We start from the raw sequence: 24,214 nt of genomic DNA, 5'->3' as shown, positions 1-24,214 counted from the left end.
AGGCTGAGGCGGGTAGATCACCTGAGGTCAGGAGTTTGAGATCAGCCTGGCCATCATGGTGAAACGCCCTTTCTAATAAAAATAGAAAACTTAGCCGGGCGCGGCGGCAGGCGCCTGTAATCCCAGCTCCTCGGGAGGCTGAGGCAGGAGAATCGCTTGAATTCAGGAGGCAAAGGTTGCAGTGAGCCGAGATTGTGCCACTGCACTCCAGCCTGGGTGACAGAGCGAGACTCTGTCTCAAAAAAAAAAAAAAAAAGGTCACTTTATACCACACTTTGCTCTTGTTAATCAGACTCTGCAAATAGCAAGTGACTGAACCCTGTGATTCAGTTACAACACAGACATGTGAATGGACAGAGAAGATGTTTGAGAGAAAGTGCCTACCTTTTTTTTTCTTTTTTTTTTGACTGAGTCTTCCTCCGTCACCCAGGCTGGAGTGCAGTGATGTGATCACAGCTCACTGCAGCCTCAAACTCCTGGGCTCAGGTAATCCTCCCATCTCAGCCTCCTGAGTAGCTGGGACTACAGACGTGTGCCACTATACCCAGCGAATTTTTGTTTATTTTCTTAGTAGGGACAAGGTTTTGCCATGTTGCCCAGGCTGCTCTGGAACTCCCGGGCTCAAGCCATCCTCCTGCACTGGTCTACCAAAGTGCTAGGACTACAGGCGTGAGCCACCACACCTGGCCTGTGCTAACTTTTTTTTTTTTTTTTTTGAGACAGAGTCTTGCTCTGTCGCCCAGGCTGGAGTGCAGTGGCGCAATCTCGGCTCACTGCAAGCTCCGCCTCCTGGGTTCACGCCATTCTCCTGCCTCAGCCTCTCCGAGTAGCTGGGATTACAGGCGCCCGCCACCACGCCTGGCTAATTTTTTTGTATTTTTAGTAGAGACAGGGTTTCACCATGGTCTCGATCTCCTGACCTCGTGATCCGCCCGCCTCGGCCTCCCAAAGTGCTGGGATTACAAGCGTGAGCCACCGCGCCCAGCCTGTGCTAACATCTTTAATGAGGATTGTTATTGCTTTTTCTTGAAGTTTTGATTGCAAATATATATAGTTTTGAGTAGTTTGCCCAACTGTATTAACTTTGGTCTTGTTTTGAGTGCCAGGCAGGGGCTTTCAAACAGAAAAATACAGTTCATAAGGAACACAGGTTTAATAATTGCTCAGAGGAAAAAAGACCTACCTGGTCCCCTCTCCACAAAGACAAATCCAAAGACACAAAAGAAAGGGAGGGCCGGGCATGGTGGCTCCTACCTGTAATCCCAGCACTTTGGGAGGCCAAGGCTTGAGCCCAGGAGGTCGAGGCTGCTGCCAGCCGAGACCATCATGCCACTGCACTCCATCCTGGGCAAAAGAGCCAGACCCTGTCTCAAAAAAAAAAAAAAAAAAAAGTGATTTACAAAGTATATTTATTTTTTAAAATATATATTACATATATATTATCATGCTTGCTTTCACTCAGATAAAAATGCTACAAGATATTTTATGGGTATAATAAGAGACAGTATGATGCCCCATTCAAATTTTGTGAGAATTGAATAGGTTACTATCATTTCTACATACATCTTTCTTAACACTTTCTGGAATTTACTCCTCTTCCTCTTTCCACATTGCTTACTGTGCAGAGAAGGAGTCTCCATAATGGGAAGGGATACTATCACATTTTTTTTAATTAATTTTTTTTGCACACAAAAACAATAAACATTTTCTAAAAATGCATACAAACAAAAAGATGCGTATCAAACATATTAGGAAGGTTGCACATGGGAAGACGGGGAATAGAAATGGGGAGTGGGAATCAAAATAAATGAGAGAGGGACTTTATATGGATCAGTGATAATAACTCAATCCTCTATTTGACGAAGAAGGAGAAGGAAGAGGAAGAAAAAGAAAGTGGGATAAAGGATCAGAAAGGGAGGAAAATAGAAAAAATTAGAGTATGACTCCAGGATAGACCTGTTTTGTTGTCACTGAGTTGGTTGGTTGGTTTGTCTGTTGTATTTTTCATATGTTTCGCCATGTTGGCCAGACTGGTCTCGAACTCCTAGCCCGAAGTGATCAACCCGCCTCGGCCCCCCCAGAGTGCCGGGACCACAGGCATGAGCCACCACGTCCAGCCCCCAGATTGCTTCTGGCCTCCGTGGTATACCTCCCAGACGGGGCGGTCGGGCAGAGGCACTCCCCACATCCCAGACGGGGTGGCCGGGCAGAGGCGCTCCTCACTTCCCAGACCGGGCGGCCAGGCAGAGACGCTCCTCATTTCTTCCCAGACGGGGCGGCCGGGCAGAGGCGCTCCTCACTTCCCAGACGGGGCGACCGGGTAGACACGTTGCTCATTTCTTCCCGGACGGGGCGGCCGGGCAGAGGCGCTCCTCACTCCCCAGACGATGGGTGGCCGGGCAGAGGCGCGCCTCACTTCCCAGACGATGGGTGGCCGGGCAGAGGCGCTCCTCACTTCCCAGCCGGGGCGGCCGGGCAGAGGCGCTCCTCACTTCCCAGACGGGGCGGCCGGGCAGAGGCGCTCCTCACTTCCCAGACGGGGCGGCCGGGCAGAGGCGCTCCTCACTTCCCAGACGGGGCGGCCGGGCAGTGGCGCTCCTCACTTCCCAGACGGGGCGGCCGGGCAGAGGCGCTCCTCACTTCCCAGACGGGCGGCGGCAGAGGCGCTCCTCACTTCCCAGACGGGGTGGCCGGGCAGAGGCGCTCCTCACTTCTTCCCGGATGGGGCGGCCGGGCAGAGGCGCTCCTCTCTTCCCAGATGAGGCGGCCGGGCAGAGGCGCTCCTCACTTCTTCCCGGACGGGGCGGCCGGGCAGAGGCGCTCCTCACTTCCCAGACGGGGCAGCCGGGCAGAGGCGCTCCTTGCTTCTTCCCGGACGGGGCGGCCGGGCAGAGGCGGTCCTCAGTTCCCAGATGGGGCGGCCGGGCAGAGGCGCTCCCCACTTCTTCCCGGACGGCGCGGCGGGGCAGAGTCGCTCCTCCCCTCCCAGACGGGGTGGCCGGGCAGAGGCGCTCCTCACTTCTTCCCAGACAGGGCGGCCAGGCAGAGGCGCTCCTCACCTCCCAGATGATGGGTGGCCGGGCAGAGGCGCTCCTCACCTCCCAGACGGGGCGGCGGCCGGGCAGGGGCTGCAACCAGCACCCTGGTAGGCCAAGGCAGGCGGCTGGGAGGCGGAGGCTGCCGCGAGCCAAGACCACGCCACTGCACTCCAGCCCGGGCCACACGGAGCACCGAGTGAGCGAGACTCCGCCCGCAGTCCCAGCACTTCGGGAGGCCGAGGCGGGTAGAGCACTCGGGGTCAGGAGCCGGAGAGCAGCGTGGCCAATATGGCGAAACCACACCTGCAGCCAAAGGAGGAAAAGCAGGCTGGCGAGCGCTGGCAGTCCCAGGCAGTCCGCGGTGCGGGGCAGCAGCGAGCCCAGTAGATTACATGCAGCCTGGGCCACAGAGGGAAAAGAAAGAAAGAAAGAAGGAAGGAAGGAACGAACTATCACATTTTTAATGATTATTAACAGTAAAAACAATGATAAACCTCCGACGTATTAACACTACCTGCCACACACACTGGTGGATGCTTTATACAAATTAACCTAATCCATTCCTCCCTATTACAAGATATTACTGCTATCCCCCTAGAAACGCTATTCCCCTAGAAACAAGGGATTTGAAAGTCAGAAAGGTTAAATAAATTGGCCAGTAAGTGGCAGTCAGTTCTCCTGCTATACTATTTCTAGAAAACAAACCTTTATTTTTTAAGGGGCTTGGCTTTTTTGAGCAGAAGTGATCTGTGGTCACACAGATCTTAACCACCACTCCCCGACAGAGAATAAACATTTATCAGGATGGGGCCAGGTACGGTGGCTCACGCCTGTAATCCCAGCAATTTGGGAGGCTGAGGTGGGAGGATCACTGAGGGCAGGAGTTCGAGACCAGCCTGGCCAACATGGCGAAACCCTGTCTCTATTAAAAATACAAAAATTAGCTGGGCTTGGTGGCAGGCGCCTGTAATTCTAGCTACTGGGGAGGCTGAGGCAGGAGAATCGCTTGAACCCGGGAGACGGAGGTTGCAGTGAGCCGAGATCGTGCCACTGCATTCCAGCCTGGGCAACAGAGCGAGACTCTGTCCCCCATCCCCAAAAACCAAAAACAAACATTTATCTGGATGGTGTCGAAATATTTACCACTTCCCCTGCACTTCTGACTTTTCGAACTTTGTGCTTTTGCCTGAGCTCCATCTGGAATGTTCTTCTTAGATAGTGGAGCATGTCGTCCACCTATCCAATTCCTACCTCTCCTTTGAATACATACCACTTGGTGGAAGTCTTCTCTGATCCCTACCGACAAGCTTTTCAACTGCATCTCTCTCTTAAGCTAACCCAAGTCAGTACAGGCACCCCTGCTGGAGTGTCCCATTGTGGGAAAGGCAATATTTCTTGTCTGAATCTTCATTTGCCCTCTACTGGGGGTAAATGCACGTTAGAGAATAATGAAAACTTCAAGCAAGGGATGCAGAGTGCGTTTTCCAGTTCAACAACCTGGACTTTCTACCAGGCCATTTTCAAAATGAGCTGCCACGGACAGCAGCATGGATTTTGGTGCGAGCGGTGTCGGCCTGAAATCTGCAGCCTGCATGCTCCAAGGATGCCTGAAAAGAGGGGTCGAACCACGGGCCGCTCCCAGCCCCCACCCTTTTAGTCTTCCCAGCTGGCTCAGGGAACAAAGGGGGACCGGAGAGAGGCGGCGCCCAGGGCGCAACAGCCGGAGACTGGCGCTGCGTGCCTGGGGACAGAGGCCTCGTGCTGGGAGCCCCAAGCAACTACACACCCAGCCGCTGGCAGGAACAAACAGCAGTCACGGCAACAAACAGCACTGACAGCCGCAGACCGCTGTCGCTGTGGCCCACAAAGGCCGGAAGTGCGGCGGGTGTAGGCGGCCAAGGCGCCCTCTCTAGGACTTCGGAGGGCCCGCATCTCGGTGGTTGCCTATACTGGAAGACCCTACGACAGGGGCCTCAAAATGAGTCAAAAGGGAGAAAAGCCTGGGCGCGGTGACTCATGCCTGTAATCCCAGTCCTTTGGGAGGCCGAGGTGGGAGGATCGCTTGAGGCCAGGAGTTCGACACCAGCCTGGGCGACAGAGCAAGACCTGGTCTCTACCAAGAATTTTTTTTTTTTTTTTGAGACGGAGTCCCGCTTTGTCACCCAGACTGGAGTGGAGTGGCGCAGTCCCGGCTCACTGCAAGCTCCGTCTCCCAGGTTCACGCCATTCTCCTGCCTCAGCCTCCCGAGTAGCTGGGACTACAGGCGCCCGCCACCCCACCCGGCTAATTTTTTGTATTTTTAGTAGAGACGGGGTTTCACCGTGTTAGCCAGGATGGTCTCGATCTCCTGACCTCGTGATCCGCCTGTCTCGGCCTCCCAAAGTGCTGGGATTACAGGCGTGAGCCATCGCGTCCGGCCTCTACCAAGAATTAACAAAAAGAGCCGGGTGTGGTGGGGCGCACCTGTAGTCCCAGCTATTCGGGAGGCTTAAGTGGAAGGATCACTTGAGCCCTGGAGTCAGAGGCTGCAATGAGCTGTGCTTGCACCATTGCACTCCAGCCTGGGAAACACAGTGAGACCCCATCTCAAAAAGGAAAAAAAAGGAAAGGAGAGAGGGAAGAAGAGAGGAGGAAGGACGGAGGGAGGGAGGGGGAGAGAGGGAAGGAAGGAAGAGAGGAAGGAAGAAAGGAAGGAAGGAAAGAAGGAAGGAAGGAAGGAAGGAAGGAAGGAAGGAAGGAAGGAAGGAAGGAAGGAATCGAATTCAGCGGCTCACGTGTGGAAGAGGAAATCCCCATTTACAATGCCTCCGGGCCTGAGTTTCAGCTGAGGGGTTGGAGCATGGATGATTATCATCCTGGCTTCCCCCAGAGACCAAGGAAACTGAGGCCTGGAGCAAGTTCTTGCTTGCTCAGGGTCTCACAGTGATCCAGGTCAGAAGCCAGGACTTGTGGGACCACGATTTGAGCCCTTTGCACTGCCTGGACTGCCTCTCATCAGAAGTGAACACTGATAAAATTCGTTATGCTTTCAAAATGGTAGGAAACACGTGACAGATCAAAGCAGACAAAATAGTGTGCAAGATTTCTGAGAAGATGCCTCACACTCGTCGGGATGGCTACAGTTTAAATATCCCTTATCTGAAATGCTTGGGACCGGAAATGTTTCAGATTTCAGATTTTTTTTTGACTTTGGAATATTTGCTTTACTGGTTGAGCAGCCCTAATCCCAAAATCCTAAGTCTGAAATGCTCTAATGAGCATTTTCTCTGAGTGCCATGATGGCCCTCAAGTTCTGGTTTTGTAACTTTTGGAGTTCAGATATTTGGATTAGGGATACTCTCCCTGTACTAAAAACAAACAAACACAAAAAACCACCACCGCCACCAACAAAACAAAACAAAATAGCAGGTGTTTGGTGAGGATGTGGACAAATTGGAATCTTTGTGCATTGCTGGTGGGAACATAACATGGTGCAGCCCCCGTGAGAAATAGTATAGTGCTTCTTCAATAAAATTAAAAATAGAATCGGCTGGTGCGGCGGCTCCCGCCTGTAATCCCAGCACTTTGGGAGGTGAAGGCAGGCGGATCATTTGAGATCAGGAGTTCCAGACCAGCCTGACCAACACGGCAAAACCCTGTCTCTACTAAAAATACAAAAAAAAATCAGCTGGGCGTGGTGGTTCACGCCTGTAATCCCAGCTACTCAGGAGGCTGAGGCAGGACAATTGCTTGAACCTGTGAGGGGGAGGTTGCAGTGAGCGAAGATGGTGCTACTGCACTCCAGCCTGGGTGACAGAGCTAGATTCTGTCCAAATGAAATGAAATGAAATAAAATAAAATAAAATATCTGAAGGCTAAAGAGAGAAATTGAGTCAGCTGAAGAGTTTACAGATTTGCAGAGAATAGAAGCAAGGAAGCTTTGTGAACTACTTTTAGGTTGTGAAGCTCGGTCTTGATTCAGCCCCCACATGGTCTTCATATACAAAGCTTCTTTGCAGAGGAAGCTCTTTGGAGAAAGATAACTGGTGAGATAGAAAGCACAGCCAAGAGATGACAAAGGAGACTTCTCTAGAGAATTTTGTGGATGAAGAGGAAAAACAAATCCATAAGTTCATGGGGATAATGAGTTATTTGAAATCAGAAAGAGTGATTAACATGGAGGCCGGGTGCAGTGGCTCATGCCTGTAATCCCAGCACTTTGGGAGGCTGAGGCAGGCGGATTGCCTGAGGTCAGAAGTTCGAGACCAGTCTGGCCAACATGGTGAAACCCCATCTCTACTAAAAATACAAAAAAATTAGCTGGCATGGTGGTGTGCACCTGTAATCTCAGCTACTTGGGAGGCTGAGACAGGGGAATTGCTTGAATCAGGGAGGTGGAGGTTGCAGTGAGCCGAGATTTCGCCACTACACTCCAGCCTGGACAACAGGGCGAGACTCCATCTCAAAAAAAAAAAAAAAAACCAAAAAACCACCAAACCAAACCAAACAAACAAATAAATAAACAAAAAACATAAGGCGATTCTCTACAGGTGTTTTACTGCTAGAAGATCATGCTCCTCATTTCCCAAAGACTCACAGAGAACAGAAGACTGGTTGCATGAGAAGCGAATAACAAGAGGTTATAGTGCTTATTTGGGGTGCGGGCAAACATGACATTTCAATATTAACTTGTTTGTTTTTTTTTTGGTTATGCATCATTGCTAGTATATGTACTTTATTTTATTTTTTAGAGATGGGGTCTTGCTATGTTGACCAGGCTGGTCTCGAACTCCTGGCATCAAGCCATCCACCCATCTTGGCCTCCCGAAGTGTTAGTATTACAGGTGTGAGCCGCTGTGCCCAGGCTAACTCGTTTTTTTCCTTTGGTCCAGCAAGGCTTGTGAGTGTGTCTGCGAACAACGTAAAATCTGGCTTGAAAAAAAAGACACTCGACTCAAAGCCCCAAAACAGAGCTGAGATGCTTTTGAAGGAGACAGCCTCATTGGTGTCCTTGTCGGAGAGGCCACAACTTATCAGTAAATATTTGTTAACATCTACCATCCGGTGGGACTAAGCATGGAACCAATTGCCCTTGCACAGAAGGCCATGTATTGTATTATTCAACATAGATGGAATGACCAGAAAAAGCAAAACCACAGAGATAAAAGGTAGATTAAGGCCAGGCGCGGTAGCTCACCCCTGTAATCCTAGCACTTTGGGAGGCCAAGATGGGCGGATCACCCACCAGCCTGGTCTACATGGTGAAACCCCTTCTCTACTAAAAATAGAAAACTTAGCCGGGCATGGTGGTGCGCGCCTGTAATCTCAGCTACTCAGCAGACTGAGGCAGGAGAATCGCTTGAACCCAGGAGGCGGGAGGCGGAGGTTACAGTGAACCGAGATGGCACCACTGCACTCCAGCCTGGTGACGGAGCGAGAAAAAAATAAATAAATAAAAAATTGCTAAGATTGTTATTAAATCCGCTGGGAGAGCCTTTCATCATGTTAGCAGGATCATAGTGTCCTCTGGTGGCAATAATACGCAACTGCAACTGAGTTGCCTGTGCAGAAAAATCTTTCCTGAATCCTGAAAGCTGCATTCTGTTCTATTAGCTTAAGAAGGAAATCTGACACTGATCCGCACAGTGTGTTTTACGATGCTGCACATAAAGGTTAGGTGCTCAAGGATCCAGAGAAGCCCACTGCTCCCAGAGCAGGTGCCTGAGCCTAGGAGGCATCTGACCGGAGTCTCTGTCGCCCAAGCTGGAGTGTAATGGTGCGATCTCGGCTCACTGCAACCTCTGCCTCTGGGGTTCAAGCGATTCTCCGGTCTCAGCCTCCCAAGTAGTTGGGATTATAGGCACGCACCACCATGCCTGTAATTTTTTGTATTTTTAGTAGAGACGGGGTTTCACCATGTTGGCCAGACTGGTCTCAAACACTTGACCTCAGGTGATCTGCCCGCCTCGACCCCCAAAGTGCTGGTATTACAGCGTGAGCCACCGCGCCTGGCCGAACGACAAGATTTCAAGCCTGAACTCGAGAGGCAGCCCAGACTGGGGATCTGCACTGGGAAGTCATCCGCAAGGACGTGGTGGCTGGAGCTATAGACAAAGGGAAAGTTATCCAGGGAGAGTGAGGGTGTGGAATGGGGAGAGAGAGGGCCCGCAACACAGTCCTAAGGAACACCAGCCTTTTATTTTTTATTTTTTTTGAGACAGAGTCACCCAGGCTGGAGTGCAGTGGCATGATCTCGGCTCTTTGCAACCTCCACCTCCCAGGTTCAAGCAATTCTTCTGCCTCAGCCTCTCAAGTAGCTGGGATTACAGATGCCCACCACCATGCCCAGAATTTTTGTAGTTTTAGTAGACATGGGGTTTCACCATGTTGGCCAGGCTGGTCTTGAACTCCTGACCTCAAGTGATCCACCTGCTTAGGCCTCCCAAAATGCTGGGATTACAGGCATGAGCCACCATGTCTGGCCCAGTTATTGCTTTCTGAGAGAGCAGTTTCTCCAAAGTTTTCAATTTGACATAATCAATATAACCATCCTGCGTATTAGGGGATGGCTGGTCCTTCACTCCTTCAGCTCCTTTGGTTAACCAGTACCTCGACTTGGCCATATCCACAGGTGGGGGAGGTCAGGAAATGTCACCCCTAGTCACTGGGGCTGTGGGGCACATGGTCTCTGAAATGGAACAAGGCTGACCAGGCCGATGGATGGCTCACAGTGTCTGCTGGAGGTTCCTTTTGCTGCTCAGGGCCAGGGCGTGGCTGGAGGAAGAGGCCCCACCCAGGAAGTTCTGCAGGGGCTTACACAGTCTTCCCAGACCCAGAAGCACAGTCTCCAAAAGAGTGAACAAGAGACGGAACCCACTGACCCCAAACATGGCTTTTAGAAAGATGATCTTCTCCAAGGGGCGAGAAAAGGTGCAGGTTAATCTATACGGGCAAGGCTCTTGGCAACATGCAAAGGAGCTGGGCAGCTGGAACCCATATAGGTGGTACTGTAACCCCAGCGCTGTCCCCTCTGGGACCAGCTGAGCTCCCAGCTGAGCCACATAAGCCCAGAGCAGCCTGAGGCTTCCAGCCCCTGGGGTATCTCTGCTGCCCTCCCCTCCCTGGATCAGGGTGTCCTCTTCCTCCTTCCCCTTTCATGATTCTTCCCAGTGCCAGATCACGTGATACAGAGTGAAACCTGTGTAGAGGATGCTGGGTACAGCCACCAAGATGACCTGGAAGACCCAGAAACGCATCGGGGAGAGGGGGTGGAAGGCATTGAAGCAGGCAGTCTTGCAGCCCGGCTGCTGGGTGTGACACACGAATTTGCTCTGCTCATCGCCATAGACTCCAGGCCCACTGGCAGCCAGCAGCACAAGGCAGAATCCCAGGAGCACGGGAAGCAGCAGGCGCCCCATGAGGGGTGGAGTGCCGGCTCTCCTCCGCTAGCAGCCGCCGCCGCAGGAACCTGCCACACATCCTGTTAGGGAGCTTTAAAAAAAGATTATTACACGTTATTGATTTTTTGTTTTTAAAGACCTCTGTTGCCCAGGCTGGAGTACAATGGTGTGATCATAGCTCACTGCAGCTTCCAACTGTTGGGCTAAGCAATCGTCCTGCCTCAGCTTCCTGAGTAGCTGGGACTACAGGTGCAAGACACCACGCTCAGCTAAGTTTTAATGTTTTTATAGATATGGGGTCTTGCTGTGTTTCTCAGTCTTGTCTCAAACTCCTGACTTCAAGCAATCCTCCTGCCTCGGCCTCCCAAAGTGCTGGGATTACAGGTGTGAACCATTGCACCAGGTTACGAGTGATTTCTTTTTTTGAGACAGAGTCTTGCTCTGTCACCTGGGGTGTGGTGTAGTGTCGCGATCTCCGCTCACTGCAACCTCTGCCTCCTGGCTTCAAGTGATTTTCCTCCCTCAGCCTTCTGAGTAGCTGGGATTATAGGCGTGTGCCACCACACCTGGCTAATTTTTTTGTATTTTTAGTAGAGATGGGGTTTCACCATGTTGGCCAGGCTGGTCTTGAACTCCTGACCTCAGGTGATCCACCTGCCTAGGCCTCCCAAAGTGTTGTAATTACAGGCGTGAGCCACTGCGCCAGGCCCTGTGTTGATTTATGACTTTGCCTGTAACTTCTGCTTCTCTGCCTCTAAAAACCCTTACGTACAAGCCGTTGGGGAATTTAGGTCTTACACTTGAGCTGGCTGATTCTCCTTGCTTGACACCCTGCAATAAATGCCTCAGTTTCTCTCACTGGAATCCACATGTCAGTGTTCGCAGCACCTGGTGGTTGGACCCAAGTTTGATGAGGTAACAGACGTCCACTGGGTGTGCTGTCATCCCGCGGAGGTTTTCCTCCATAATAAAAGGCAGGAATTGGCTGGGCGCCGTGGTTGACGCCTGTAATCCCAGCACTTTGGGAGGTCGAGGCGTGTGGATCATCTGAGGTCAGGAGTTGGAGACCAGCCTGGCCAACATGATGAAACCCCGTCTCTACTAAAAATACAAAAAATTAGCTGGGTGTGGTGGCGGGCGCCTGTAATCTCAGCTACATGGGAAGCTGAAGCAGGAGAATCGTTTGAACCCAGGAGTTGGAAGTTGCAGTGAGCCTAGATCGCGCCATTGCACTCCAGCCTGGGCAACAAGAGTGAAACTCCCTCTCAAAAAAAAAAAAAAAAAAAAAAAGGACGGCGGGAATTGTGCGAGTTGTGCGAGGAAGACCGGATGACCGCTATCTCATGGCCTTTGCATCCAGGCTTTGAGCCAAATTCCCAAGTACTGGATCCTAATACTTGGCTGCAACTATTTCCTGGACCAGTAGGGGGCAGGCAAAAGCCATAGCGAATCCAGCCCAGAGCTGATTGAAACCTGCCTGAGAAAAAGACCTCTTATTGTTTAAGCCGGCGGTCTCCAATCTCTTTGGCACCAGGGACCGGCTCTGTAGAAGACAGTTTTTCCACGGACTGGGGAGGGGAATGGTTTTGGGATGATTCCAGTGCATCCCGTTTATTGTGCACTTTATTTCTATTATTATTACGTTGTAATATATAATGAAATAATTCTAAAACTCGCCATGGTGTAGTATCAGTGGGAGCCCTGGGCTTGTTTTCTTGCAACTAGATGGTCCCATCTGGGGTTGATGGGAAACAGTGACAGATCATCAGGCGTTAGATTCTCATAAGGAACGTACAACCTACATACCTTTCTTGCACAGTTCCCAATAGGGTTTGTGCTTCTATGAGAATCTAATGCTGCTGCTGATCTGACAGGAGGTGAGTTCAGGCAGTAATGGGAGCAATGGTCGGGGGGTGGGGGAGCAGCTGTAAATACAGATGAAGCTTCGACCCTGCAGCTCACCTTCTGCTGTGTGGTTCAGCTCCTAACAGGCCATGAACGGGTACCGGGAGTTGGGGACCCCTGCCTTAGACTATCTTGTCTCTCTCTGGTGGACTCTCCTGGGGATAGTTCCCAGGTAGGCTGGAAGAATGATGCACACTGAATCAGGCAAAAGACATCAGTCAGGTATAGCAAGGTATACATACGTTAAGGTCCTCTTCAATTTCTCTGAGCTTTGCTTTTTCAACCTGCTTTCCCAGTAGAATTCACTGTCCCAGCCAAGGGGTTCTTCTTGGTCATCAGAAATACTTAGTGCTTTCTATTGCCTTTGCTTATGTATTTATTGATTCATCCAGAAATTATGTATTAATTACCTATTGTATTAATATGTGTATTTTTTTTTTTTTTTGAGACAGGGTCTTGCTCTGTTGCTCAGGCTGGAGTGCAATGGTACAATCACAGCTCACAGCAGCCTTGACTTCCCATGCTCAAGTGATCTTCCTGCCTCAGTCTCCCAAGTAGCTGGGACTACAATTGTGTGCCACCATGCCCAGATAATTTTTTATTTTTTTAAATGTAGAGACGGGGTCTTGCTATGTCGGCCAGACTGATCTGGAACTCCTGGCTCAAGCAATCCTCCCACTTTGACATCCCAAAGAGCTGAGATTACAGGCATGAGCCACCGTGCCCGGACCTATTGTATATTTGATTCTCTAGTAGGCACTGGAGACTCAAAAGAACAACGAATGTAAAATCCCATTCTGCATGGAAATCTTCTGACCTTGGCTTGGCAAGCTGTCTTAGGCCTCCACATCTCTCTGAAATCTGAATTGCTCCAGAAAGTTTTCCCTGAGTATCTCAGTAGCCCTGTGTCCCTCTCCTCCTGCCCCACACCTGCCCAGGACTTGAATCCTGCGGCTTCTCTCTCCTCCTTTATCATCATCCATGTCTCCTGTTATAGATGAGGTCACATCTCCTGTTCCAATTTTCCTTAGCCCTGGTCTGATCATGCGGATTTTGGTTTCTTCGTGGATCTTAAATGTTTAACTTTCACCTTTTATTTGCTCCAAGTGTCCTCATATTCACATATCACATGCTATATTTTTTTCTCTTGATTATTTGCATTTTCTTTTTTTGAGACAGAGTCTTGCACCGTCGCCCAGGCTGGAGTGCAGTGGCGAGATCTCAGCTCCCTGCAACCTCTGCCTCCTGGGTTCATGTGATTCTCCTGCCTCAGCCTCCCAAGTAGCTGGGATTACAGGCGCACATCACCAAACCCGGCTATTCTCCTGCCTCAGCCTCCCAAGTAGCTGAAATTATAGGCACACACCACCACACCCGGCTAATTTTTTGTGTTTTCAGTAAAGACGGGGTTTCACTATGTTGGCCAGGCTGATCTGGATCTCCTGACCTCATGATCTGCCCTCCTGGGCCTCCCAAAGTGCTGGGATTACAGGCGTGAGCCACTGCGCCTGGCGACTATTTGCATTTTCTTTCCTGAACTTGGACACTGTTCAGATAGGATGTTTTTGCCCTGGAAGAGAGAAAGGTGGATTTCATGTAGACTTAAAAAAAAAAAAAAAGTAATTTCTCAGCTTTGATTTTCAAACTGGAGTCGAAGTGTTAAAACAAAAAATTGTAGCATTCAAATTTAGGCTTTCATGAAAGACAAGATGATTAACTCGGAATTCCGAAGTCTGGGAATGATTCTTCTATGGAACCCAGCTTGGAGGATGGATTTTGGAATAATCCAGAGTGGGAGGCTGAGTATAGGATGTAAAGAAAGTTCTTGTCGCTAGACGCAGTGGCTCACGCCTGTAATGCTAGCACTTTGGGAGGCCAAGGCAGGCAGGTCACCTGAGGTCAGGAGTTCCAGACGAGCCTGGCCAACATGGTGAAACCCTGTCTCTACTAAAAATAGAAAAATTAGCCGGGCGTAGTGGCTGATGCCTGTAATCTCAGCTACTTGGGAGGCTGAGGCAGGAGAATCGCTGGAACCCGGGAGGCGGAGTTTGTAGTAAGCTGAGATTGCAACACTGCAATCCAGCCTGGGCAACAGAGCAAGACTCCATCTCAAAAAACAAAACCAAAAAAAAAAAAACAAGAAAGAAAAAAAGGAAAGTTCTTGTCCCACAGGAAGGAAGAGCACAGACACAGGCAGGTGAGGCTTCACGAGAAGGTCAAGGTGAGAGCTCTGCTGTGTGTTTGGGGTTGATACCTGTGCATGGCAGTTGGTGACTCATTTGAGGAAACTCACTCTCAGGGACTCAGAGGGAGTCTGAGAACCTCAGGGCCAATTCCTGCTTCATTGAGCTGTACCCTGGAGAGCTGAGAGCTCTCAAATAAGCTTTGGCTGGTGGGCCAAGGCCGACATGGTGTGGAGATGTGAAGCAGCTGGAGTGGAGGGCTGGGTCTCCCAGGAAGCCAAGAAATGTGGGGAAACCGAGGCACAGAAGAGGCTTGGGTTTGTGTGAAAGAGCTTGCAGGGTTCTAGCACCTCACAGCCAGAGTGGCCATGGCCACGCCTGTGGATGTCACCAGGGGACACCTGAACAATCCCTAAGGGACAGCGGGTCCGGGCCATGCTTGGATCTGCCCAAGTCAGGGTGCCCAGGAACCATGGCCTCCAAGGGAAACCAAGAGTTTCAGATGAATTCAGTGCTTGGAAGCAGGACCAATGAGAAAATCACATCACATTTCTATAGGATTTTACAGTTAATACTGTTCTCTGTCTTGCTAGACAAAGAGAGATGATTATTTATTAGTTTCCACAGATTAGACAATAGCGGGGGGTGGTTCGAGGTGAGACGATTTTTGGGTCCAAGTCAGCTCAGGGCAGGCATCCCAGTCTTCAGTCTCCAAATCCACCTCCTGTCTGTCCCCCCACACTGCTCCTTGGGCCTTGAGGATCCATTGACAGTGATCGCGGTGGTTCAGCTCCCACGTCAGGCAGGAAGGGCAGCTACTGGGGCTGAGATCCCACATGGCCTCCATCCTTACTTCCTACCTGGCCTCCCAGGGCACCACTAGGGGCTGGGCCAGGCTGCTGTGCTGCACGTGGCAGGAGTAGGGGGCTGTGTCCTGCGGGGGCACATGCACCAACAACCAGGTCAGGTAAGTACCATTTCCACCGTGAAGAACATCTCCCCATAATTCAGGGTCCTGCACCTTGCCGGCCTGAGTCCAGTGCATGTCAATTTTCCCTGGGTAGAAGTCATAGGCCAGGCACTTGAGTGTCCTGTTTTCTCCTGGGGCCTGGTGGCTGGTGACCACCACAGAGGGAAGATCTGTGGAGGGATAGAGTGTGACACTGCAGGCTTGAGGTCGACTTCTCCTGGCCCAGGTCTCTTCCCACCTCACCCCTGGATGTCAGCAATCAGCAGAGCTCTAAGCTCTGTACCTGCCCGCCCCACCGCCCGCTGCCCCGGGACACTTTCCAGAAGATCAGGGAAGGCTGAGGCTTTCCCTGATCCTTCTCTGTTGGATCATGGAATGTCCTGGCTCCCCTCCGGCCCATTCCCCACCCCACCCGTGGATTGACTCCAATAGGTTGTGAATGCTCCGTGCGCTTTCCCATGTTTTCCCACATCTGAGTGGGCTTTGGAGTTCTCTCCCCCAATCTCAGTCCAGCTGCTTGGTTCAGCCCATGCCTCTATCCAGCAACCTCTTCCTTGCAGCACTGCACAATCCTGAGTCTCACTACATCTCCAATCCAAGTCTCAGCTTGCAGCCATCAATTCCACTCACACTGGCTCACTCTTGTCCTTCTGGGGCTGACATTTTACACACCTCCCTTCTCTCCACCACCCAGATGGGAGGCATCATTGTAGAGAGAAACAACGATGGGATTTGGAATCTGGAATCTGGAATCTGGAATTCAAGTCCTAGCTCTGCCTCTTTTTTTTTTCTTTAGACTGAGTCTCGTGCTATTGCCCAGGCTAGAGTGCAGTGGCGCGATCTTGGCTCATTGCAATCTAGTCCTTCTGGGTTCAAGCAATTCTCATGCCTCAGCCTCCTGAGTAGCTGGGATTACAGGCGCCTGCCACCATGCCAGGCTAATTTCTGTATTTTTGGTAGAGACAAGGTTTCATCATGTTGGTCAGGCTGGTCTCGAACTCCTAACCTCAAGTGATCCGCCCGCCTTGGACTCCCAAAATGTTGGGATTACAGGCATGAGCCAGCACGCCTGGCCCCAGCTCTGCCTCTTACACACAGTGTTACCCTCACCTCTCTCACCTCCAGCTCCTCATCTCTTAGTGGGTGATATTTAGGGAAGCCTACCAGTGAATTGGTGGCTTTCCTGGCCCATTCTGCCTGAAATTTTGATGTCCTCCCAGGAAAGGAATGAATCCTGGAAGTTGAAAACTGGGGTTCTATGTGACTTACATGGATAGAGGAGATTGGCCTAAGATGCTCTCTGAGCTCCCAGCCTGAGATCACCTTGGTTTTTCCCAGCTTAGCACTGGAGAGCAGGAAGCAGTGGGTACCTTGCTGGTCCAAGATATTTTTGCTGTATTTCAGGTATTTCTGCAGAGTCGCAGGGCACTCCTCCTCCAGGTAAGCCTTGGCCCGCTGCGCGTAGACTGGTTCTGCCTCCCACTTCTGCTTGGTATTCTGGGCTTCCGGGACCAAGGGGACCCAGGCTGGGATTTCTTTGTTGAATTCAATGTAGTCCTTTCCATTATAGGCATTCTTCCAGAATGCTCCAGTGCTTCTGTTATTGTGGATCTCACAACCAAACCTTTCCTGCAAGGTGTGAGACTCTGAAACCTCCCCTGACCCCACAGGGAGCCAGTCAGCCTAGTGCCAACTGAATAACTCTTAGTCCTGCACTCCTCACAACTCAATAAGAGGAAAGGGTTTTGCAATCTGAGCATGCAGTTCTGTAATCATGGCATATGATTTTATCTGGATGTACAGTTGATACAGAGTGGCAAAGACTATATGGGTTGGCATTTCAGGCCAATTTGAAATGAAATATGCATTCCTCCCAGCCAGGGAAGTTAAGAGAGCTACAGGCTGTGGGCAGATTTCTATCTCTTCTGCAGCATCTCTTTTTTATTTGTTTGAACTTACAGGGAGTGTTTAGGAACCTGTCACAACCACACCAAAATACATTTCCGAATTTGATAGAAATTATTTGTGATTCCATATGAGGAAAGGAAGGCTCTCCTTTTCTCTCAGTTCTAGGTGGAGTTCATATCATCGCCTAAATCAACCTAATCTGTCTGATCATTTCTTTGTTTCTTTTTTTTTTGAGACAGAGTCTTACTCTGTTGCCCAGGCTGGAGTGCAGTGTCATGATCATGGCTCACTGCAACCTCCGTCTCCCGGGTTCAAGAAATTCCCCTGCCTCAGTCTGCTGAGTAGCTGGAATTCCAGGTGCGCAACACCACACGACACTAATTTTTGTATATTTAGTATAGAGGGGGTTTCGCCATGTTGGCCAGGCTGGTCTCGAACTCCTGACCTCAGGTGATCTGGCCGCCTTGGTGTCCCAAAGTGCTGGGATTACAGGTGCGAGCCACTGTGCCTGGCCTGATCACTTCTTTCTTCCTTTCTGGTGTTTGGTATCTTTATCCCAAATCTCTAAAGTCCCAACCTTCTTACCCATTAGCAACAACTCTCAGAAATGGACCTCATAGGGCAGGGGACACAGCCTCTTCATTCTGATTATAAAAGCAGGTGTTTACCCAGCACTGGTTGGTGCTGTTGGCATAGACTCTGACAGCTCTCAAGCTGTCTGTGCTGAAGTCCCAGGTCTCTCCCCACCCCAACCTGGTGTGTTGTGTGAACTGGAGCCAGTCACCTCCTTGTGCCTTTATTTCCTCACTCCTGAAACAGCAATGCCAAGAGCACAGTTTCAGGGGGTTATTCTGAGCATTATATATGCTCATAAATGGGCCTGGCACAAAGTAAGTGCTCAGTAAATGTCAGCTACTCTTATTTCTTAATACCCTGTGTTCATCTCTTCATCCTCCTTCCTCGTAATTATCCACTTTGCCATTTCTATTCCTGTCCATCAAAGCTTCTCCCAGTGTCTTTCCTGATCACCTGTGCCCCATCCTCTCCTATTGCTGATATGCAGCCTGGGCCATTTTCCTTACCAAGACCTCCCATCCCTCATCCTTCAAACATCTGCTTATCTCTTGCCTCCTTTTGGAAACCTTCAGATCCCATGTAGCACCTTGGGCAGTTTTGTACTTAGTAGCCCATCTTTTGACACCCACTCTATGATAATTTAACACCAGCAGTTCACCAGGCCTGAGGTTGGCTGCCTTGGGGCCGGCAGTGTGGTTTAGGAGAAAGAGTGCTGGGCCGGGGGCACAGGGACCGTCTCTGCGCGGGCTCTGCCACCAGCTCCTCTGACCACAGTGCAGGTGCCCTTCCTGGGTCTGCATCTTATGGTGAGGAGGAACTTTAGGGCTGCAGGGAACTCTAACAGCCCACGGTTTTGAATCCAGCACTTCCTGAGCCCCCAGCATGGGCTACGGTGTGTGCCGGGTGCTTTTCTCTGTTGATTCCACAAATTTCAATTGAGCCAATATTGGCTGCACCCTGTCCTAGGCGATGGAGCTGCAAGGGAGATCAGGACAGACTGTGGCATCCTTCATAGAATAGACATAGTTAAATATTACAGACTTGTTTGGAGGTCTGTAATAGGTCTCAGTGCTCCAGTGTTTGCAGATTTCAACCAGATATTTTGGGAACATTTCACTGTCAACAGGTAGGACTGGCAGAGCCACCAGGTGAGCCCAGGTCCTAGTGACTTTCAGAGTGGCTCACCCTCCAGGCAACCTCCTTGGACAGGGGTGAGTCTGATGCCTTCTCATGGAGAGATCAGCCTCCGATGGGTGGGGTGTGGAGGTGAGAGGTCAGAGGTGCCTGGATAGGAAGTGACTCTGCCATCACTTCCTGTGTGAGCTGAGGCCTGGGATGAGGATGGGGCAATCGATGGGGAAGGGGGCAGCACTGTGCTGTGGGGTGGGTGGGATGCGGACATGTCTGTGTTTCTGCTGTGTCTCCTGTTCCTCCTCTGGGATTGGGACTATTTCCATCCTGCTGACCCCTTGCCACTCACACCTGGGGGGCTGCCTCTTGGGTTAGACCTTCCACCCCAGCGGGCTGTTGTTCACTGACCGTTACTGTCGTTGTAATACTCCATGATGTTGTTCAGGGTCTCCATAAAGATGTCCTCCCTGGCCTTCTGAACTTGGCTCTGCTTCTCCCAGTCCTCTACTCCTTCCACATGTTTCCATGGTCCCAGGGGCTCAGCCTTCCTGTCTTCACTGTTGTAGTGGAAGAAGGCACGGTCATTGAGGAAGACAGTGCCCTGCAGCCTGTGGTGTCTTTGCCAGGCCTGGACAGCCCAGTGTAGAGATAGGTCAGAGAGTAATGACCTGCAAAAGAAAAGACTCTGAGGGCTGGGGTCCATGCAAGGGAGTCCCACTGTGGGGCTGCAGAGGGCCAGCGGGGGAGGCCTGGCCACTGGCCTCTTCCTCCCCAGCTCTCTCCTCTGCCATCAGCTTCACACCATCGGAGCCTCACTCAAGGAAACAGGCTCTACTTTCATGCTGGGGATGATATTTCAGAGACCATTCTGTGCCTTCACTACAGAGTTTAATCTGCTTGGCACAGAAGAAGATAACATTTCTCAACCTCCTTATAGATACATTGGAACCATGTGACTGAGTTTTGTCAAACAAGAATGTGAGTGGAAGTGACTAATGTCTTTCTTCTGGTCCAAGGCCCTACCACCTGGCTTGCCCCTACGGTCTCTTATCCCTTTTGTTGACTGTGGAGGCCATAGGATGAAACAGAAGAGTCCCAAAATGCAAACAGCCTGGATCCCTGAGTCACCCTGTGGAGGAGAGGAAGCTTGCCCAATCTGCATTGAACTTGACATGAGAAATAAACATTTCTAGTCTAACCTGGACAAATACATATAGTTAGAAAGTGTAGGAAGGTGAATTTACAAGAAAACTCAAGAACTGACCCAGAATGGATCAGCATAGGGTAAGGCTAGGATACCTCTCAGAATTCCTGGCATTGTATCTTGCAGTTTGGTACAAGGTGGAAGCTGAGAGAGCGGGACATTTCCACAATTAGTTCCATAGTTAATTTAGAATATAATTTACATGAGTGTTAGTAATGTTGGAAGTCATATGGCAGATTTCTAATTTAAGTACTGAAGTTACTCTTGCTCATGAGTTTCTGAATGTGATCAGCCTTTAAATCAGACCTTGAGTAAAACAGATTACCCTCTACAATGTGGATGGGCCTCATCCAATCAGTGGAAGGCATCAAGAGAATAGGCTGGCCGAGCGCGGTGGCTCACGCCTGTAATCCCAGCACTTTGGGAGGCTGAGGCGGGTGGATCACGAAGTCAGGAGATCGAGACCACGGTGAAACCCCGTCTCTACTAAAAATGCAAAAAATTAGCCCGGCGCAGTGGCGGGCACCTGTAGTCCCAGCTACTCAGGAGGCTGAGGCAGGAGAATGGCGTGAACCCGGGAGGCGGAGCTTGCAGTGAGCCGAGATCGCGCCACTGCACTCTAGCCTGGGCGACAGCGAGACTCCGTCTCAAAAAAAAAAAAAAAAGAGAATAGGCTGAGGTCCCCCAGAGAAGAAAGAATTCTGCCTCTAGACTACACTTCGACTCAGTACCGCAACACCAACTCTTTCCTGGATCTCCAGCCTGCTGCCTTGCTTTGCTGGTTTAGGACTTTTAGCCCTCAGAATTGTGTGAGCCACAAGAAATATTAAATAAAACTCCTCCCTTTCTCTGTTTTGTATATACATATATGTATATATGCATAATATCCATATATGTATATATGCATAATATCCATATATGTATATATGCATAATATCCATATATGTATATATGCATAATATCCATATATGTATATATGCATAATATCCATATATGTATATATGCATAATATCCATATATGTATATATGCATAATATCCATATATGTATATATGCATAATATCCATATATGTATATATGCATAATATCCATATATGTATATATGCATATATCCATATATACATATATGGATATATACATATACACACATATTTAGTGTATATATGCATATACAATGCATATGCATATATACATATGTGCGTGTTTATACAATGTATATTAGTTTTGTTTCTCTGGAGAACCCCGAATAATTCATATTTGGGTGCAGAATGGGATTCATATTATAAGTGTGATTATTATAAAACTAACGTGAAACACCTATTCTGACAATTTGTAAATGCCATGAATTTTATTTTATTTAATTAATTAATTAATTAATTTATTTTTTTGAGACAGAGTCTCGCTCTGTTGCTCAGGCTGGAGTGCAGTGGCGCAATCTCTGCTCACTGCAAGCTCCGTCTCTCGGGTTCACACCATTCTTCTGCCTCAGCCTCCCAAGTAGCTGGGACTACAGGCGCCCACCATCACGCCCGGCTAATTTTTTGTACATTTAGTAGAGACGGGGTTTCACCATGTTAGCCAGGATGGTCTCGATCTCCTGACCTCGTGATCCACCCGCCTCGGCCTCCCAAAGTGCTGGGATTACAGGCCGGAGCCACTGCGCCCTGCATGAATTTTAAACTCACACAACTGAGAAGCCATTCGCTTCCATGTCTTTATCCTGCACATTCTCATGCCACAAACAGCCTCCTTCCCCTGTCCTAGAAGTGACTCTTGATCTCCCCGAGCTCCCACTGTGTTCTCTTTGGGCCACTCGCCTTCCAGACCTACTGCAGCTGTGTCTGAGTGTGGGGTGAGGGCACGGGTTTCCTTCTAGCACCATCCCTCCAGCCGACCTGCCTTCCCACTTTCCCCTTGGGGCTGCTCTCTCTTTCCCTCAGCGTCAGGCAGGTGTACCCAGCCATCGGAAGGAGGGAAGGAACAGGAGCAGAAGCAGCTCCAGGCATGTGGTTCCTGCTCCGTCCTGGCTGTCTACCCCAAGCAGGTCGCTTGGTCTTTGTTTTCACTGTAAACTAGGGGTTTTAGATTCAGATTCCTGAAGGTCTTATTTCGGGCCAGCGCACGGGCTCCCTGAATGCTCCTGGAAGTGTGTGAGCTGAGGGAGTTGACAGCCTTGGGCACCCGTTCCTGCCATATGCCAGGGAATCCCAGCTGCATCCAGCCCTTCTCCCAGCCACATGTCCTGTTCCTCACCTCCTTCCAGTCCTCTCCAGCACCCATCCCTTGCTTTCCCCACTCACCATCTTGGGTCTCCTGGGGGACAGCAGGACTCAGAAGCAGCAGCAGAGACAGCAGGACAGACACCATTCTTACCATTGTGTCTGCTTGGAGGGTTCTGGGCAGGAGGCACAGGTATAATCCTGGGTCCCGGGGCCATGCCGAGGGGAGGTGAATCTACAGGCCAATGGGAGTGCCAGGACGGACTCCTCCCCTGACAGTAAGAAAGAAGTATGCATGAGCCAGGCTGGGCAGAGATTGTGATCAGTGAGTCTACACACAGGTTATACAAATTCAGAGCTGAGACAGTTGATCTCTGGACTGAGGCTTTGTGTGTGCCTGGGGCGGAAGGATGCCAGTGTGTGGGAGGTGTGTTTGATGGGTGGCAGGTGCCTGGGTTGTGTCACCCTTCCAGTCTATTATGACACCCTCTGGGGTCACTTGGGTGTTGTCAGACCACACTTCATCCCTGCCTTCTGGAAAAACTCTCAACATGTCCAGGACATGGACCTGGGTAGACCCCAGCTGAGGTGGGACCCTCACTCTCCCACACCCGATCTTGCCAGAGCTGTCTGGAGGACATTCACATTCCCATCTCTCCCTCCTTCCTTTCTGTGCCTGTGGAATCCCAGCCTTCCATGATGGAAGCAGAAATAGCCGCATCCTCCTTTTGCAGCCTCCCTGGCAATAGAACGAGCAGGTGTGCACGGGGTTTATGCTAAGCAAGTCGAAGCTACTGCCTTGGATATCGGGTCAAGTGTTAGGGAAACAAAGAGGAGGGCACAGTGGACAATGTTTTCTGGTGGTCTTGGCAGGGGCTGCAACTGCCAGCTCCCGGGGCAGTGCAGCTGCAGTAGCTGCGGGGGCGTCTTGAGTTCCAGTCCCTGGGGATGTTGTAGATCCCGTGCTGTGGCCTCTGCTGCCCCCCTGCTGGCAGCTTCTGCATATTTACCGGACCGGTTGCTGCTGTGATTTTGACTGTTCCACTCCTCTGGAATTCTGAGCCTGGGTTCTCCATCTTTTCTGTGGATTCTGAGAGCTAACCAATAAACACATTTATTTTCTGCTTAAGGTCAGAACTGCATTACGTTTCTAGTAACAAATGCTCCTGGCGGATACAGAGATTGGTACAAGGATTGTTTCCAAGCAATAGTTGCTCAGGGAAATGGAGGGCTGGGAAGCTGAGATTGGTTACAGGGCCAGATTGGGGATGAGCAGTGAAAACAAAAGAGTCTTGGGGGATTCTGGCAGGCCTGGTGTGCAGTGATAACTTCAACAGTTGGCTGAGGTATCTGTTATGGTAGATTGGTGTAGGGACCAGCCCCACAGGGTCGGAGGGTTTTTCTCCCCGTGTGCAGAGACAAGAGATTGTAGAAATAAAGACACAAGACAAAGAGATAAAAGAAAAGACAGCTGGCCCTCGGGGACCACTACCACCAAGACGCAGAGACCAGTAGTGGCCCCGAATGTCTGGCTGCACTGTTATTTATTGGATACAAAGCAAAAGGGGCAGGCTAAAGAGTGTGAGTCATTTCCAATGATAGGTAAGGTCACGTGGGTCATGTGTCCACTGGACAGGGGGCCCTTCCCTGCCTGGCAGCCAAGGCAGAGAAAGAGAGGGAGAGAGAGAGACAGCTTATGCC

The 24,214-nt window shown here is 50.3% G+C and overlaps 2 pseudogenes; both read right to left on the bottom strand.

Annotated features, from left to right (window-relative positions):
* Positions 1-9,743: 9,743 nt before the first annotated feature.
* On the bottom strand, positions 9,744-10,497 carry LOC105737670 (annotated as a pseudogene).
* Positions 10,498-15,362: 4,865 nt separating this feature from the next.
* LOC100585686 lies at positions 15,363-22,676 on the bottom strand (annotated as a pseudogene).
* Between the last annotated feature and the right edge of the window lie 1,538 nt (positions 22,677-24,214).

Source organism: Nomascus leucogenys, chromosome 17 (genome assembly GCF_006542625.1).
Source record: "Nomascus leucogenys isolate Asia chromosome 17, Asia_NLE_v1, whole genome shotgun sequence".
Taxonomy (NCBI): Eukaryota; Metazoa; Chordata; class Mammalia; order Primates; family Hylobatidae; genus Nomascus; species Nomascus leucogenys.
This window is presented reverse-complemented; position numbering and strand designations above follow the sequence as displayed.